This window comes from Temnothorax longispinosus, chromosome 10 (genome assembly GCF_030848805.1).
Source record: "Temnothorax longispinosus isolate EJ_2023e chromosome 10, Tlon_JGU_v1, whole genome shotgun sequence".
Taxonomy (NCBI): Eukaryota; Metazoa; Arthropoda; class Insecta; order Hymenoptera; family Formicidae; genus Temnothorax; species Temnothorax longispinosus.
In genome coordinates, this window is record NC_092367.1 from 5,288,158 (window position 1) to 5,307,182 (window position 19,025).

The 19,025-nt window shown below is 41.8% G+C and overlaps 1 long non-coding RNA gene across 1 annotated transcript in view; it reads left to right on the forward strand.

Annotated features, from left to right (window-relative positions):
• LOC139821066 (uncharacterized) overlaps window positions 1-19,025 on the forward strand; it is a 129,980-nt gene that overhangs the window by 68,772 nt on the left and 42,183 nt on the right. Inside the window, exon 3 of the long non-coding RNA XR_011734173.1 lies at window positions 11,945-12,125. This is a non-coding gene — a long non-coding RNA (uncharacterized lncRNA). The remainder of the gene's footprint in view (window positions 1-11,944; window positions 12,126-19,025) is intronic.

Here is a 19,025-nt window from a genome sequence, read left to right on the forward strand (position 1 = left end):
ATCTCTCCGCTACCCTTCGCAAAATTGCGGAGTTACTCCGATAAAACAAATCGAACGTTATACGAGTTTAGTAAAAGTGTGATAAGAGAATTGCGCGATTTATCATTTTTCATCTATTAAGGCAAATTTTACATATCGATAACAGGCTCATTTTCTTAATTTAGACCAGGAAAGTCAACGTTCCCTGGATTGACCTACACGTCAAGAGAAACGTTACAGTTAAACTCCGCAAATTGAAACGTTATTAAGTCACGCCGCAATGCTGTGGAAATTACGTTAAAAAGATTTCGGCGCTTTATACCGCGCGATGGAATAACGCGCAGAATGCATCGTTCCGAAACGCAATATCAACAGTGCAATCAATGTTAATGCATACGCGTATACGCATAACTTCCTCCGAAATTCCGCTAATAACGACAGGCATTTTCAAAATTACCACTCGCGCTTGCCGGGGCATTACCGGCGTGCGCTGCATATCGCTTGTACATTTGCGCTGCAACACCGCCCTTTTCTATTTATGTATACATCGCCGTACGGGAATAGCTTTCTGATTCTCACGTGTACGCAATCTGGCGAACCTATTGCAGCTGGAAAGTTATATTTGTCCGCAATTGGTGCTACGCTGCGCCCGCGCGCCCCGTAAACCCGCCTCCACTTGTTTTTTAAACACACACGGACTCTCGCTCGGAAACTAACATCTGCTTTTTATATCGTTTCGGCGATCTCGCGTGATGCATCGTCATTGATTCAAAGTTTCCGAGAGAAGAGGAAATATCGTCACTGCATGCTTATCGTTTCTGGAAAAAAAGGAATATCTAGATCTTACGAAGGAATCGTAAAGCTTGGTGAGTTAGTTGACTGACTATAAACTTTCAAAAGGTTTTACTGTCGAATCAGTATTTTCTTTGGCACTGCTATATCTCTTTTTTTTTCTCTCTCTCAAACGTGTGGTCCTGATTAAAAGTAGCATTTCCTTTCTCGTGTCAGCTGCAGTCCGGATATAAATGCGCGTAAAGCACATATTGTGGGTATAGGCGGTTTATTTAGTAAGGAAGATATGAAAATCCGTGCAAGTGACGATTCGGATGCGAATCGAATAAACAGTTTCTCTGGATATGACAGCTTATGCATGCGCACGTGCAACTGCGAACGCGTCCGCGTATACGCGTACACGCACAACCGTGTGTAATTGAAACGCCGAGAATGATGTAGAGACATCGCTATATACCGCATACAGGAATAACCGTACTTCTGCAGGGAAAATGATTTTACAAATGTGTCTAACGTATGATAAATAAACAGAGCAGTACGAAACGATAACGGATTAAGTTCATATAATTTTCATAATTTATTATAAAACTGTATTATAATTAATTTATTATAATGAATTTATATTATAATTAATTTATTATAATTCACAATTGTTCTGTAATTGTAACAAGTATTTTGAACAGAAATAAAAGTTGACCTTATAAATAAAATTGTAGTCCGATAATACCGATAATAATTACCTTCTTTTCTTCTTAATCATTAAGACAAATAAATTTCTCTCGTAGTTCTTATAATAAAAGTCTTCAATTAATCTTTTTTCAAGCGCTAATTGCTCGAGGAGACCTTTCTTTTATTACACTGCGAAGTTTGTCTCGGCAAAAGTAGTTCAATATGATGGCGGATCGTGGCTTGCGGGACACCGCTATGCGCGTCGAAGTTTCCGCCGCGGCGCCGCTTATCTGCGGAGGAAAGCGATGCCATGGAACGCGGTTAGCCGTAGACTCGATACGCACATTCAACGACTCCGAACTGCAATTACTAGTAACCATCTTCGCGCGGCGGCCTCGCATAGTTATACCGCCGTTATGCGAAATTTCCGGTTAATCCGACGACTTTCGCGAACGATCGCGGCGGATGTTACACGCCGCGAGAACCTCGCTCAGCCAACAAGATTGAAATTATTGCATTTCGTACGGGGCGCTTTATCGCGATTTACAACGGCGAGTAGTCAAGAGAAAGAGAATTGAATCAGGTGTCGCAATAAAGCGCCACGAGACATTTCATTATTAATACTATAATAGAGCTAGATTTACACGGCCTTTACCTGCCTATAGGATATTTATGAGCTTTTATTTTCGAGTCTTATTGACTGCGTCAGTCGGATAGCGTTGTCACTTCTTTGACTCACTGTGAAAAAATACTTCACATAATCGCGTTAAATATAATCGCGTACGATTTATCCTGAGCTTAAAAAATCGATAGATTGTAGATAATGTGTAGATTGTTGGAAAATATATAAGTACCGTTGTTTCTGTCAAAACCGTGTGGAGAACCGTTGAATTGAGTGATATTACGAAATCTCGACAGGCGGAAATCCCGAGGAACGATGTTTCGATGATAAATCACACGGTCGCAACCCCCGGCTGTTGAGCGCGAAATAGCCCGGCATAAAACAGCGTTCGGCAATGATTTTCAGGCACGCTCGCGAAAGCCGTCGCGGTAGCCGTCACGGCCAGATGGATTTATCAAAAGCAAAACATTATATGCGCAACCAGTCTGCCATCAAAACATTTCGATTCGAGATGGATTTAGCCGGCGTTTCACAAGCGAAGTCTAAATCGGGAGCCGATTGACGCACGGCCAAAATTTTATCCGCTTTCTGAGTTCCGCGCGGCCCGGTGCGGCGCGGCGCGTCGCGTCGCGATGCCCTGCGTCGTGATCGATTTTCCGAAGCCGAAAACCTAGTTCTCGTATCGACTATTCTCCCGAGAGAGAGTATTATTTCCGGTAAAGATAGATGGTGAAGCTCGGAAGACGAGGGAGAGATGTATGTATACGCCTAATACATAGGGCTGGTGATGACCGTCAGGCATCCTGCCCGAGGCGTATTGCTGTAGTGACACTCTTTCCTCGTCCTTTCTACATTTTATCCAATTTGTCTCGTCATTATCCAACAAATGTTGAACAGCATTTGTTGGATAATTTTTAAACATTCGATTTGAAGACTATTGATATCTGAGAATTTTAGATTGAAAAAGTATATTTCAAAAATAACATGATTATCTAAAAAAATAAATAGTAACCTAAAATGAAAGAAAAGTACTATTATAGATCAGTAGATCACACATCGTCCCCCATATTCGAAGAATTTATTTTAAATTGTTGGAAATCGTTGGACCTTCTACCCGCATGTAATTTATCTCGTATATCTGAAATTTATCGTTTCTAGAATTTTGGTACGACTATCTCGATTAAAGTCCTGCTTCTGTACAGGACGTTACAGGAACGACTAGCCCGGTTACGGTCGCTGGCCCGAAGAAATACGACGACCGCATCCGTCGAAAAACGTTGTTAATGTCCCCCATCCTTTATCCCGCCGGCGGTAATTTATGGCGGGCTAATTGAAGCGCGCTTCAGTGTTAATGATGCGGATTTTACATCACACGAAACATTATCGACTACTGAATGGTGGATTTTATCCTCTCTTGAGTTGTGATTAATGTGGAGTGTCATTTAAAATACGGTTTAGCGTTTATTGGAAAGCTCTCAGCTTTGCTGGAAATATTGCAAAATACAATCGTAATCACAAAAGTATCGAAAGAACACTTGCACGTGTTAAAAAGCAATCGAAAAAAATTTTCGGAGATGCTCAAGCTCAACGAAAATGTGATTAAAAGCTTAATAAAGTTTATCGAGTTTAGCGAAACATTATTCTTGCTGGAATAAAGAGAAAAGAGAGAATCCGAGAAAACTATCTTAAAATTGCCTAAAAACCAGACAATCTAAACATAGTGCTGCTGTTACATGCACACGATTTCAGCGAGATTGCCTTCAAGATAAAAGATTCAAAAGCAAGGAGGAAGACAAATAAATAATAGATGGGAAATTACGACGAAGGGAATCGCGGTAAAGCCTGCCAACTTTCCGTAAGACTTATGGATACACTGGTTTCGATACTGGAATACCATCGTCGTACCAGATGTCGGTGCCCAAACGCGAAGTTTCATACTAACAGCGAAAAAGAAAAGCCAAGTAAGAAGCTCAAAACATCTCCTCTTTATCTTAAAGAGAATTTTCAAAGACAATTCGCCTAAAGATACGACGACCACGCGATTCTATATCCATTATATATTATATATTTCCATACATTCGTTCGCGGTTACAAAGAGCATGTTCCCATCTTTCAATTTTTGTCCTCTCTTTTTTTGTTATATTTTTAACAATTCTGAGCAGTTTGTTATTACATAATCAGTAACTGCATTATCCGACACGCAAAATTACGTAATCTCCTTCATGGAATAAAAGATAAAATAATTATTAACCACACGTGTTAGGCTTAAAATAATAGACTTATTCCAATATATCTTTGTAAAATGTATTTTCTCTTGAATCAATATTGGTACCAGCAGAATTCGTACGAATATTCGTCCTGCCTCGCGTGATGGACCCCGGCTGGAAGTGCAAGTATTACGCGGGGATAAGTTTCTCGCCGTCACGTCGCATGCGCGGGGTTTTTCCGCCGTGCAATTTTAGAGTTAATTAAAACGAAATCCAATTGAAATATTTATGCGGACGGGGAAAGGATATACTGCGCCGGGGAGGAAAGTGTTTATTACGGCGCGTCGGCCGAGTTCTCTACCGTCGCGGTCGTAGGAGAGGAGAGGCGTGTAAGCCGCGTACGGTATTTGCAAAATTAAAAGTACGAACACGTGTACCACCGCTGGATGAGATTATGCAAACTAAGTTTACATTTAGATGCAAACATAAGGCTTACGCGCCGGCTAAAATGTAAGCTACGTACATTTCGCAGGTGTATATCGTGTCCGTTCGGTGCGCGCGCGCTCGCTGTGAACTACAGCGTCTACATATTATGTATACCGCGCGGACATTACAGTTCGTCGTTCGTGATACACGTTGACTTAATCTACCATTAGAATATGAGCGCGGTAAGCGCCGGAAACAACGCTGGTTTCAGCATTTATAATCGTTAATGGATAAGACATGTTTCTGCCACGTTGGACGTTGACGTTTGAAGGTTGCGTTGTTTGAGATCAGAAGTGTAATGAGTATATATCTTATTCGTTTCGCTTAAGATATATTTAAATATATTTAGCGCGGTATAAATAGAAATGATAATATATTTTCTGTGCGATGAGATAAAATGAGGTATTACGAAACAGAGGAAAACTGCACTTAATATGCTGCAGTGTGAAAAAAACAGAGAATTCCTCCTTTAAAGAGCTTTTGCATTGCGCGTTGTTATATGTTTTTCGGTAAAAACTAGCTCTACCGGTGCTTTCAAAGGGAGATAACAATAGCGACAAAAGAATGAATACGCGCAGCGTTTTATAACTGCGCGCGGCATATCGAAACCGGTAGCGCGTAGCGTGAATAACGTAAACGACGGTAACATTGTAAAACGTCGTTCTATGTGAAACTATTCCGAAGTATTCTCTTTAAGCTGTGCATACCGCATACCCCAAAGGACGGTGTATAGTTTCCCTAGATAAAGCCCTAGATAAAGGGCCATATGTTCGGTACTTGGAGTCGAGTGTATACAAATCCCTGCCCGTGAGCCGCATAAGAATGTAGTAGCTGCTGTCGCGACCAAAAACATCCGGCCAGTTCTGCATATTTCATCTGTCCTATCCGTAAATACGACCTTTTCCCACTGCGCGAGTGAAATCAAAATCAATGTAGAAGGCAAGGCTGATAAAATGATTTTAAATTATCGCTTGATCGTCTGTGTAAAAGTGTGGGATGACGGTAGACTCTCGAATAGAATCGCGAAAATTGCGATGATTTTTCAGTGACGAAACCGACAGCTCATGAAGAGTATTCAAAGGTAAATTTAGCGGAATTAATGCGATTAATAATACTGATTATGATTTATGTTTAAATTAATTGTTGCGTTGGATATATTCTATCATTATCAATTGAATATTTAATAGTAATTAATTTCTGCCCCAACAGAGAGATCGGTATGAATAGTGTACAAGAGCGTCACTGCAGTTAAAATGTTTAAATAAAAAATTGTGTCGGAAACTCGGATAGATATATATGTATAAATAAATTGTCCACGACTCCCTAGTCGTTAAAAAAATGAGTTTTTCACTTTAAGCCGTTATCTGCAGTCACGAAAAAATTATCAAATACCATAAATCGCAGCTTCGCGCAACGATCGCGTCGCAAAAAAAGAGGTGCGACATGAAAATACAATAAAATCCATAAATTTCGTGTCCAACGGATATTCACGAGAAATATTTATTTATCCTCTTTCTTCTTCTAAAATAACGTCAAGTGAGAAAATACTCTTTTCTCACATTTTTCTCTTTCGCGAAATTTTCGCGAATTTCAGGGTCAAAGTTGAAAAATATAGATTTTTATTAAAAAAAAAAAAAACCAATAAATCTTGTAAAATTTATCAAGAGCGAGGGTATCTTGTATTTCTTGGGTTTTATAAAAATCGGTCATCTTCTAAAACTGCACCCAAGACATGTTTGCCGGAGGAAGCTTTCTTCCTACAATCTCAGCCGCACAAACGGCATCGCCGGATTAATCCGCGGAAGGTTAACAGCAACAGCTAAAGTCAGCATCAGCTGCTGTTTCGCTGCAAAGTTTGCTTATGTTGGGCCGTTCGTTCCATCCTCGGAATAACTTCGCGATAAACATTTTCGAAAGATGCCGAGGTGGAAGAATTGGTTGATACGCGTCATAAAACTTTCGTTGTACAGTGAAATCCATTTAAATGAGAGCATCTAAATCTATTCGCGCCTGTTGGTAAAAATCCTTTATGAGCATCTCGCATGTTTCTCTGCCGCGGCAAACGGCATTAAGCTCGGAACAGCATGCAAATGCAATAATTAAAAGCGTATTATCATGTTCTAGTCCTTTCATTAATCTTTCGAGAGGCCGGTTCATTTTATTAAACATTAATTTCTTTAGGAGTAGTCTTTTTATATTTCAAATAAAAGGTAACTTTTTTTAATTCCTCTTTATTTATAAGCTTATTATAACAATATAGATTTAATGGAAAATGTGAAAATATTTGAAATAAGATTATTTTTTTTTCTTGAAAGAATTATATTTTAAATTCACATGTGCGTGTAAATGGAGTTTGAAGTAAAGCTGTTAGATATGTTACCGAAAATAGGAGCTACATAAGATTCATTGTGTGTGATCAAATTACGATTAATTTCAACATTTTTGTGCCCGACTACAAGTATCGAGAAGTAATCAATCATTCTTTGCGAAATCCAAACGAAAACTTTCATGCTTTAATAGAGAAGAAGATTACATCGCTGTTTCAGAAAAATGTCGAGCATTTTTACTTGTTTATTTAACACAGACTATTATTTTACGTCAAATAGCTCCTAACGTTTTTTTAATTACAAGAATATAAACAAATTTTGAAAGAATAATTCATCTTTTGTTCGTACTTATCTATAATAATTTGCGAAACAAAGAAAAGGACGTTGCAACATTGAAATATCACACGTGAAATATCGTATTAATGCAATTTCCACGTCAGAGAAATCTGCCGCATATATCCTGCTTATAGGAGAAGCGCGGCAGTGAAAACTCACGAATATTATTTCACACCATTTCATGTCTTTATATTCCTCACAGAATTTTTATATTTTTGAAAAATGTGTATGCTGAAGTTGTTATATACTTGTAATATATACATATGTATATAGCTTGAGGAATTTTGAGAAAGAAGAAATAAAAATCATAAAATCATTTTCCTTTCTTCAGAAAAGTTTTATTTAATTGTATACATATACTTGTACAGCAACATTTATGATTTAGTTATGCTTTTCTGTTTGCAACGGATAAATGTTTAAAAATGTTTAAAACACCAAGTGGACATTTGAATTCAGGCAAGCTAACGTCGAAATTGCATAGTGATATCGAATCGATCATGTCTCGCTGCATATGAACAAACACATTTCTCGCGGATCCATTAAACTGCCACGTTGTCTAAATATTGCCAAAAGTCAAACGGTGACCCTCCCCGGATTAATCCATAAGGCATACAGCGTCGGCCGGGCGGTGTGTGTTGCGATGTACCTAACCTTTTAACTTGGAAAATCTTAGCTGGCTGCGTCGCGCTTGGCTTCCCCTCGCTGGCGTCTCGCTTTACACGCCCCGCCGGAAGTGCAATGGGTTCCTACCGCACGAACGGCTCCCGCAAATATTTGGACCAGACGCGCTCTCGGAAGCTGGCTACTCGATCGATTTCGCGACGTCGCGGTCGCGTCGAGGCATGACCTCGGAGCGTATTGTAATATCTTATCCCATCTTTTCTCTTGTTAAAGACGTACGCACTGTTCTTTTTACTATGCAGAACAAAGAATAGGGTGAGGAAGCAAATAATAACATAATGAAAATAATTGATATTTCTTCAGTAATTTATATAACACACTTGCATGTGTGACCATTGGAGCGTTTACTTAATAGAATTAAGGGATAACTTTTACGATAACTTTTTGATCGAGTTAAATCGTTATCACATAACGTGATAAGTGTCAACACTTTTAAAGTTATGATAAGAAATGTCACGTCACTGAAGGATTGTACAAATACCTCGCAGCGGTCTTGAATATCCCGCAAAGTTGCGAAGATCTTGAAAATACTAAAAGTTTCGAAGATCTCTTGGAAGATTTAAAAGCTTGGAAGTTGTTGTAGACCTTAGAGGCTTACTGCATTTCCAACGACAGGAACATTCCAAGAGCGTTCGGATAACCTTGAAGATCCGATCAACGATATACTATGCGCATTCTTTTCGATTTGGATAAATTCCGCGCGCAGCAAAGCGTAACATATACGATACACATTTTTACGTTATCGAGAACACGCGTGCGATCGTACACTTCTCTTCCTACCAATTTTTTCGTTTGCGTTATACCTATTTTTTCCTCTCTTATTTCATTATTCTCATGCGGTAATGCGATCAGGAAGGCAAACAACGGTAATAACGGTGGTGCGCAATCGAGAAGAAATAGAACAGCAAGCGGCGGAACGCACCGCGCAAAACTCGCTCGCGAACTTTGTCGTGAGCACAGCGAGCAGAGAAACGCTACCTTATTGTCCCACGATTTGCATACGAAAGTATCGAGCCGGTACAAATTACGGGCCGGCTAGCGGAGCTTCACTTACGAGAGAGACGATCGGCCGGCCGAGCCAGCGGCGGCACGGCCGGGATAAATTCCGTCGGTTTTCTCCGCCGTGTGTCCGCGCCGTGTGTCCGGGACAAAGGAAAGAAATGTACGTCTTACTCCCAGGATAGCGGAGGCTGATTGCTCCACTCGGGCATTTTGAGAGTACCGCGCTGCGCCGAGGACAAATTGCGAAACTTCCATCCTCTAATGTCGCGTCGTTGACTCTCCGGGGGTGCCTTACAGCATCCTGCCTCGATCCCCCCTCCCCCCCTCGTTCCTGCCTCCCCGCGGACTTGCATATGTACGATGCATCGTGACGCTAAGCGCAAAACACGTTCGCGGATCGCGTTCTTCGCGATTATGGCGGTAACAGGGGAAGGAGGAGAGGATTTTCATAGGCGCACACACACAGCACAGCACGTAGAGATACGTAGATGGTAACTAGTCGTGACTCCCCTTTCGCGAACTGGGTCGTGCCCGTGGAGGAAAACGAGCGTGTCGAATCGCGGGGAAACGCGAGATTCTCTGGGCGCCGTTGATCCCCGATGCTGATTCTCCTCGCGTAACTACCTCGAGTATGCCTCTGTATTCCGTGGGTAATACCGCTTATATTGCGCTCTCTGACGTGCAACGATAAACTTATTTTAAAAAAAAGTACGGATTAATCTTGATTTATAACTATCATTGTCGTATTATATCGATTTACACAACTGTCTAGTTCACGATTTAATCAAAATCTCGAGCGATATATTTAAACACAAAGAGGAATTCCTATCTCGTGAATATTGATGCGCATTTAAGAAATATACCGTCTTTTTCTGATATCGAGAGACGATGGGTCAATTAATTCGAAACGTCAATTAATGTCAAAATAACGAGAGGAAAATACTGACGCTATCTGGTATATTGAGATATCGCGGTGACCCCGTCGCTAGTCCCCGGTCGATTTTATTCGGCATTCATAGGATCGTCCGAATCGAGCTCGATCGATTCGACGTCGCAACCGCGCCAGCTGCGTATAATTGCTTCTGCCGAGTATCGAGGGATTGGAGACGTCGGGCGGATAAAGGTTTCTTTTTATTCATCGTTACGCTTCCTTTGTTTTCTGTCTGATAACTGTCGTCTCTGAGGAAGAATACGTATGGCTGGCATCCTCCGGTTGTGCGCTACGAAAACGATTCGTTCCGCCGTTCATAAAGAATGTCGGGGGATACCTTTTGAAAGGTCGCAAAGTTTATTTTTCATTGCGAGCGCATAGCTTTTACATTACGTTACATCCGAAATAATCTCTCAGAGATTCTCTAAAGAATTGCAAAGACTGTCTTGTTGCATATAATTATGGCTAAAATCATTACTACTTTTAACAATCGTATTTATATTGTATATCGATAAATTATTTAATATGTCACTCTTGTTAAATTTATATTAGGTATTGTATATTGACTGTCTTTTAATGTTTTTACGTCATACCTGGTATTTTGCATTTTAATATCACTTTCACAAAAAAGTGTTCGTTTAAACAATTTTTATATATATTTTACAAAAAAATGTACATATAAAAAAACAACTGTTGCTCTAAAGCTCCAGTTAGTGTCATTTGAATTTAGCAATTTTTTTGACAAGTATCCACGTCAACAAAGGGCTACATTTTCGCAAACCATATCTATGCACCAAGTCCATTTTCGTCATATATTTTTGCGCAGCAAAAAGAACCCGACACAACATCACACTACGTATTACCTGTATTGCACACACGTGTAACAACGTGTGTATGTGCGGCTGCATGCACATACACTATTGTTACACTGTGACATCCGCGGGATGCCTATCACTTCCATCGTCACGTCACGGTGTAGCCACGTAGCGAAAACAAATGCGTTTGCCAGAATCTCGTTGCGTCTCTTCCTCCGACTCTCTTCTTTCTTTCCCATTTCTCGAACCACGATCTTCTCGCCTTTCTGGTCCCGTTCTCTCTCTCTCTCTTTCTTTTCTTCTCTTTCTCGCGTCTGCACACATTCAGTAGCGGATGAAAGCTTTCTGAGGCCTTAATATATTTTGCGTCATTCGCACAAAAACCAAGAAAGCAAATCAAATTTCTAAGAAATGAAAGGACGAATTTTGTAATCTCAAATTTTGGAGTATCTTTTTCCTCGAAACATTGCTGCTTTAACAATTGTTTTAACGATTAAATTAAATGTCTCTGAAGTTGTATTCTCGAAGAATTTATGATTTGAGAAGTCTATTATAAAAAAAATTGTTAACAAGTAAATTTTATTTAAGAATTGGTTTATTCAAAAAATCTGTTTCTGCATTATTGATATAATATCCATATTTGTGTGGGTAAACTTATACATGTAATGTGTGTGTATATCGTGTGAGACTTCTGTATATTGTAAGATCCCAAACCGGGTTATCCGCCACTGGTTTCATCCCTTCGTCGAGCGAGTTAGCTCTCGCCGGCATCTCGTAGAAGCGTGCCGCGCCGTCAAAATGCAAATTCCGTCGTCCACGCGGCTCGTTGAATTATTATTTTAAGCCCCGTAACGGCCATTCGCTACGGGAAAATCTCATGAAAATTAATTTATTTTAATGCACTTGGTCCACGTCGCGACTGTAACGGAGAAAGTCGGAGAGCAAGAGAGAAAGAGAGAGAGAGAGAGAGAGAGAGGAAATGGTGAATGAATGAGAAAGGAGGAGACAAGGGAGACGAAAAGAGGAAAGGGCAAGGAAAAAGAGCCGATGCGTCGGGCGCAGACACCAAATTAACGTTCGACTCATGCTTCTTTCAGCACACTCCGCCGCGGAATTGAGAATTCTGGATTCTGGAGCCGGTCTCGGCTTAGACGAGAAGGATTTCCGCCGAGATTTTCTCTGTACATCCTCCGTCAGCCATCCTCGCCAACCGGCGTCCCCTCAGCCTCCGCTTCCGTTATGAAGACGTTCGCGCATCGTCACTTCACCGACTTCCTGGTGAGATGTTCGAATTTTTTAAAGCTTTGCTGCGCGCGCGCGCGCGCTAGCCAAATCTATTCTTTGTATTATCGTTTAATAACAAATATTTGCCGTACTATTCTCGCGCGGATAAAGTAAGCTTCGTAGGATTGATTCTATTTTATTTGCAAATAAAATCTAGGATTACGGTGCATCATCGGCGGTATATTCGCCCTCATTCACGTCGCTTTCACACGAAATTCCGCTAACTCTCATCAGGATTGAAATGTATTTAACAATATGATTCGCGTAATATTGCAACACGTTCAAATAACTTTTTATTACGGAAGAAAAAACACGAACAGTTGACTGACAGTCGGCGAATTTGAATGGCACGGTAATGGTGCCAATTCAACTCTAATTGAAACACTCGCAATCAATAAATTACAAATACAATAACGGCATCATTCGGATTGAAATAGCAGGATGAAGAGCACTGATAGTAAATTGAAAGTATATTTCTCGTATTTGGGTTATATCTATTATGATAACATTTGTTTCTTCATTTCGTTTGTACTACTTCAATTTAATTACTTTTTAAGTTACGATTTGCAACTTACTCGGTTAATTTTACGCCGCGGCAGAATACCGTCTTATCGATCGTAACTTCCAAACTTCCAGGCTTTCAACTTTTATCTTCGCTACAACGTATTCATTCAGCATGTTGCTACAAAAAAGCGTTGATAAAGAATTTCGTTAATTAAACACCATTATAAACGTGCCTTTGTTTCTCGTAATACTTATCTGATAATAATAGCCATTCTGATAGTAATATTACCCTATAGAAAAACTTTATAGAAGGCAACCTTAAACGCATAAATATTAAAAGATCAACAATAATTAATTGCATAATAATAAACGATAAGATCAAAATTTTTGGAACAAATTGCATTAAATTTAACAAATTTTATAGAATAAGTGTTTAATTGCTGAGTTTAGAATGAAAACTAATAGCTAACGATTGATAACGGTTCACGTATAAAGGAAATCATCGAATTTGACACTTTTATGCGAAATGTCGATAGTACTCTTTATACCGCGCCAAACGTAGGGGTCTAAAGGGTTAGAGCTGAAGACGACTTTTCGTGCCGTCGATATGAAGCGAAAGGAAGCATATAGACGGTGTCGAGAATCTTCTCAGCATTTTGAGATGCCACGTTAATTCTCGAGTTCTCGATCCTTCTAGCCTTTTCTCAAGCAATTCCTCAGTACACGATGCTTCCTCCCTGACGAAGAAGAACGTTGTATAGAGGGTGTTCACAATTACCGTCCTTGATTTTAATGACAACTTTTTTTACATTAAATTTTTTTTATTAAAAAATGTCGAGGCAGATTATTTATCGTAATTTTTTTAATTTCCAATATCTTTATAACTAAATTATGAATAAGAAATATTTTGTTAAAATTTTCTTGAAATAATCTGAGAAGTAGGATTTTATATGAAATTTAGTTGAGACGAAAGTTTCCGATTTTGTGAGATCGGCGCTATGAGTTTAGCTAAAGAGATTGTCATTAAAGTTAAGATCGACGGTTTTAGGACACCGCGTATAGCGCATCGCAGATAGACATGCACGGTCTGCGTGCATGACAGATCCCGCGGTTCGCATGGAGAACTTTACGGGACGATAATGGACAGATTTATGAGACTGTTTATCGATCCTCGAATAAATCCAATTTTCATAGCCGCGACGAGGAGGCGAGGATTTCGTCCGCGGGACATCGTAAAGATCGTGGAAAGACGGGAGAGCAAAAAGTTGCCGAGAAGTTAACTTCCGTCCGTCCGTCGTGTCGGTACAAACCTGAATTTATCACGTCAATTTTCGAGTCGCCATGAATGATTTTCGTCTTACCTCCTAGATTCAAAATTGCATGCAGGTGTTTGAGGAATCAGGGACGGTGGGAGGGTCGAAAAAAGTCTGATAGCAATTGACAGGATAAATAAATTACAAAGAAATATTGGTATAAATTCATGTATTTTATTATTTCGCAATACAAAATGAAATCAGATGAGAAACGTGTGTTAGAAATTAGAATACAAAAATACGTGAGAAGATTAGAGCGCTTTAGATTATAGATATTGAATTTTATGACACGCAAATAACTATCACAATCGCTCGGCAACTCGTTGATTAATCGCGTGGATAAAGTACGGAAAGGCATGGCGACAAAAACGCGGAAATCCCTCGCGACAAGGCCACTTGGTCGGATCTTCATTTTCGCGAACTCAGGCTTTAACTTTCGGACTTGAGGCTTTTTCATGGTTTAAGGACAAGCCGAGGAGCCCTCCTTGCTCGTCCCTCAAATCCTTTCATAAAGAATATCCATCTTTCCAACTCACGTCCAAGAGCACTTGCTCTCCCCTCCCCCTGTCTTTTTCGCTTCCCCGTTTCTTTGTCCTCATCCTCCCTCTCCTCCACGTGTCTCCATCTCGACATTTCTCCCTATCGCTTCCGCGTATCTCCAGTTTTTTTTTTGCACCCGTCGTGTTTCGTTATTTTGCATTTTTATACGGATGCGTGTAACCGACAAAGCGCGCGAGTCGCGTTGGATCCGAGTTCTTCCCTTCAAGAGTGTTCGCGTCGGGTTCGAGTATCCTCGACAGACTGACGCAAGCGTATAGTCTTTCCAGTACTCGAAATTGTTCGGCTATCGAACAGTTTTAGCCAATCGAATCTTACGGCACCGAAAACTCGCGGCCGAATTGAAAAGCTGACGTTAGCATGTCCGTATTGCGGCGAGGTAGAAACTATTTTTTAACAATTTCAGCTCTCTTATCCTGGGGAAAATAAAAAATACGCGCGTTAAGGGATTAAAAACGCATCGGGCGCAGTCGCGCGTGCTTGAAAGTTGATCGAGATTATCGAGAGTATTCAAACCGGGGGGGGGGGGGGCACTCGATTTCGGCCGGTGCCGGGGGTTTTCGACCGAGACCGAACAATCGTGGCACTCGAGAATTTCCGGTGCCCGCGCGTTCGCCCTCTCTCCCGCCCACCCTCCTGAAATGCTATGGGGGGTTTTTTTTATTTCGCGCTTGCGTTTTCGGTCGACCTCGCGCTCGGAAGGGCGCCGCTCGCTCTCTCGAGGAATCGGATAGCTGCTCGGGGAACCACGAGGCCTGACGGTCGATGAATAAAGGAGACGCCATTTAAATTGTAAATGACCGCGATATCCGCGTGGAGGCAAACCTTCAATTAGGGCCCCGCACGCGGAGGAGGTATACATGTACCCTCTCGCACGGCTCGCAGCGCCAGCATTACCGCGTGAGATGTGCCAGATAGATAGACGGACAGTTTGTTGCGATTTAGGCGAAACGACGTGTAAACTTGTCGAACGCAATAATGCGGCGATAACGCAACGATTGCATCAATCGCGCCTTCCATCGCTCTCGCTTTCTTCTTCTTCAGTAAACCGATCGTCGAGACATCGACGATTTCTCTTCCATTTCTACCAAAATTTTTTTACAAAGAGAATTCCGTCTCGCTACACGTTTTCAGTAATCTTGACTGAGCTGCTGGACCGCGAAGACCGCCGTATTAACATCTAGCACGCATGAAAGAGGTGTTCTGTATTTCCCTATCGTGGCTTTGTGTATATGAATTCTCGACGACCAGCAGCCTTCGGTCGAAGATCTTTCGCGGCAACGGCGTCCGTTTAATCTCGGCTTAATCCTCGATGTCAGCCGTGTCTGCTGCTTTGGCAAGTATTTGCGAGAGAGAGCGAGAGAGAAAGAAAGAGAGTCGTTTTGTATAAAAAAGGGGAACGCGCGTTTACCTAGATTCCGGGCAAAACGCTCAGGCAAGGTTGTCCGCTGACGCGCGGAAAAACGGGCACGGAGAAAGCGTGTGTATAGGGTGGCGGTTGGGAACGATGTTCGCGAGTACTTGAATGTCTCATTTCGCGGAGGGGTTGGGGGTTGGGGGGAGAGCAGAATGGTGGCGTCGCGCCGGAACTTTATAAAGCGCGTCTTTGCATGTTTCACTCCGGGCACGCACGCTTTTATCGTCTCTACAACGCCGCCGGTAGCGAGCGGCACGATAACACGATCCAATTCGTCGTCACGACGCGACAACGTGTGCGTGTGTGTGGGATGTGTTATGTGCATGCATATACAAGGGCATATGCGCGTGCACGCATACACGCGTTATGCATGCATGCATGCATGCATGCATACCGGAAGAGCGTGCGGGCGTCCCGCGCGCGCGGCAGAACGATCGATCGCAAAAGTTACGTAATGAGTCTCCGCGTGTGCTAACTCTTGCCCGGAGACCGCCAAAATCTAGGTTATCAAGTTTTCGCCGGCAACCCACGTCGACACGCTCGATCAGGGCCGCAGCTACCTTCACCGAGAGATGAGTAAACGTTAAAAGCAAAGCGTTAAAAAAATAAAGTACTATCCACTTGATCTCTTAACGCGTGAAAAAAAAATATATTTTTTTTTTATTCTCGGGGAAAACGATGGATTCGATACTTGAAAAGTTTTCCGTTGTTTTTTCTTCCCCTGCGAATCTAAACGCAATGAAATTAATGCTTTCAGTTAGAAAAATTCTCTGGCACCGGTCCGCAACGGTAGTTCAATTGAACGACATCGTCGCCGAAAACGGCAACAAATCGAATAAAATTTCTTAATTTGCCCCCTTCTTCCTCGGAATATTCGTGCGCGCGCGCGCGGCGCCAATTAAATTTCAGCATGGTAATTCAGGCGGGTGCACCGCCGGGGGAGATCCCGAAGATGACGCATCTCTCTGCGTCAGCGCGGCGGCGGCGTCGGGGTCGGCGGCGGCGGAGACCCGCTCCTCTCCGCTTCTCTCCGGCCCAGAAATGGCTTGGGTTCGATTAGCGCAACTGGGCAACCAACTTTGAAAATCCGTCGGGTGCGATAACTTTTCTCTCCTCTTCTCGAGCACGCGCGGCCGAAACTTCTCTCGTTTCCTTTTTTTCTCTCCCGTTTCTTTCCCGCGTCGTGCATTAGAGTAATCACGGCGAGGAGAGGCGTAACGTCGCGGCAAGCGAAACGGCTCTTTCTCTCTTAAAGCTCGCCTTATCGAATAACGGAGAAGTCGATGCGGTTATCCGAAACGTAGGCACGCGGTAGCCTCGCGGCAGCGAGGCTGTCGGTGGCATTTAATAATTCGTTCGCGGCGATATACAGATCGCAATTGGTCCTTCGAATCGCAGGGCGGGTTGAAAATTTTTTGCGGATTTATATTTCGCTCGCGTAATTTTTGAAAAGTTCAGCGAATATCCGGTGTTGCAATATATCGCATCTGCATTTATATGAAAATAAATGGAAGTAGTTATTACACTGGAAATTAAAGACAAAAAATTGTTAAATATTCATATGGAGAGCAATGCATACATGTGTGGGGGGTACGTGTGAGAGAAACATTTGCGTCAAAGAGATTTAATTTTTCCGCGACATTTCTACATTTAATTTAACATACAATTACGTAATTATTATGATGGGCGTTCAAATGATATTTCATTATTTCGAAACTGCAGAACTTTCATTTTGGATACGCAATGAGATGTGGTTTATGTAAATCAAACGTTCCATGAATACGGGACTGATATATATCGTATATTATTCTCTTACCGCATTATAAATTAATTTACATAATAATATGCCATGCGATTCTGTTCAAAATTCGCCCTAGCTATTTTTTCCTTCGAAAAACCGTCGCCACGTGTTCAATTACGGTATTACGGTATTACGATTTCGGACGAGCGCGATGTACCGAGATGAAATGTGCGCGGGCGCTATATGTGTATATACGCTCCGCGTTTTATTATTACGTGTATATCCAAGTGTCTCATTATAAGCCATGAATAATGTAGCGCTTGGAAATACATCGCCAAATGGAATCGCCCGAATTTCCGGGGCAGAATAAAACACGTCGTATCCATGCTAATCGGCGTATTGCATTTTGCCGGTCAATTGCACCGACTAGACTAGCAGTTCAATTTAACGACGGCCGGGCAGCAAGAGACGACAGTGATAACATCCACGTCTCGTAATCGGGAACAACTGCCGGAACATATGCGTCACGCACGGTGCCGATTAAATTGCGCGTCCTCTAAACGGGCGTAACGAGCGGTGTACAGCCCGTCGCGCATTCCCACGGGAATGTTTTCATTCATCGCCGATCGGCCGGGGGGATAGCGATCCTCTCTTTGATTCATATCGCGCGCGACGGCGCGACGATAAGATCCGTAAATTAAAGCGCGATAAACCGCAAAGGGATTGCTGTGGCACGTCTGTTATCGCCGAGAGCGAGTCGTAAACTTCCACAATCGTACTGGGAACTCGAGGATGCGATTCGCACGATTCTCGTGAGCGGAGAGAAGCGCCCGACTATACCGGTCAAAGAAACAAATCTCTTGGCATTCGATCTCGTTGCGGTTGATATGCATTTCTACGTGCGCAAAGCGGTAGATATAGAGTTACGAGATAACCGTAGTATTATCGTGCCCCGTACAGAATCGGACAGTTAATTTTATAATCACGTATACATACTTGTATAGTTTCAATTAGTTTGCGTTTTACATTTTATTACATTTATATAAACGCGAACTACGCAGACCGCATACCACATATTCAAAATTTCTACACTTGTTCGTGGGGGGGAAAGCGTCGAAATATCGCGCCTTGATGAATTTTGTATATAACCTAGCTCGTTTAGGCGGTTCTAGGAAAACTTATGTCTTGTGGTTTAACTATTTAATGTTATACACCTCCCTTACATTTACATAATGTTCAGTATGCAAAATACTATTTGATATTTTCACGCCAGTAAAGCGAAATTTTATACTGCAACGGAGGTAATTTAATTCACTGGAACGAAAGAAAATAGTAACTTGGTGCTTATAAATTACAAAATT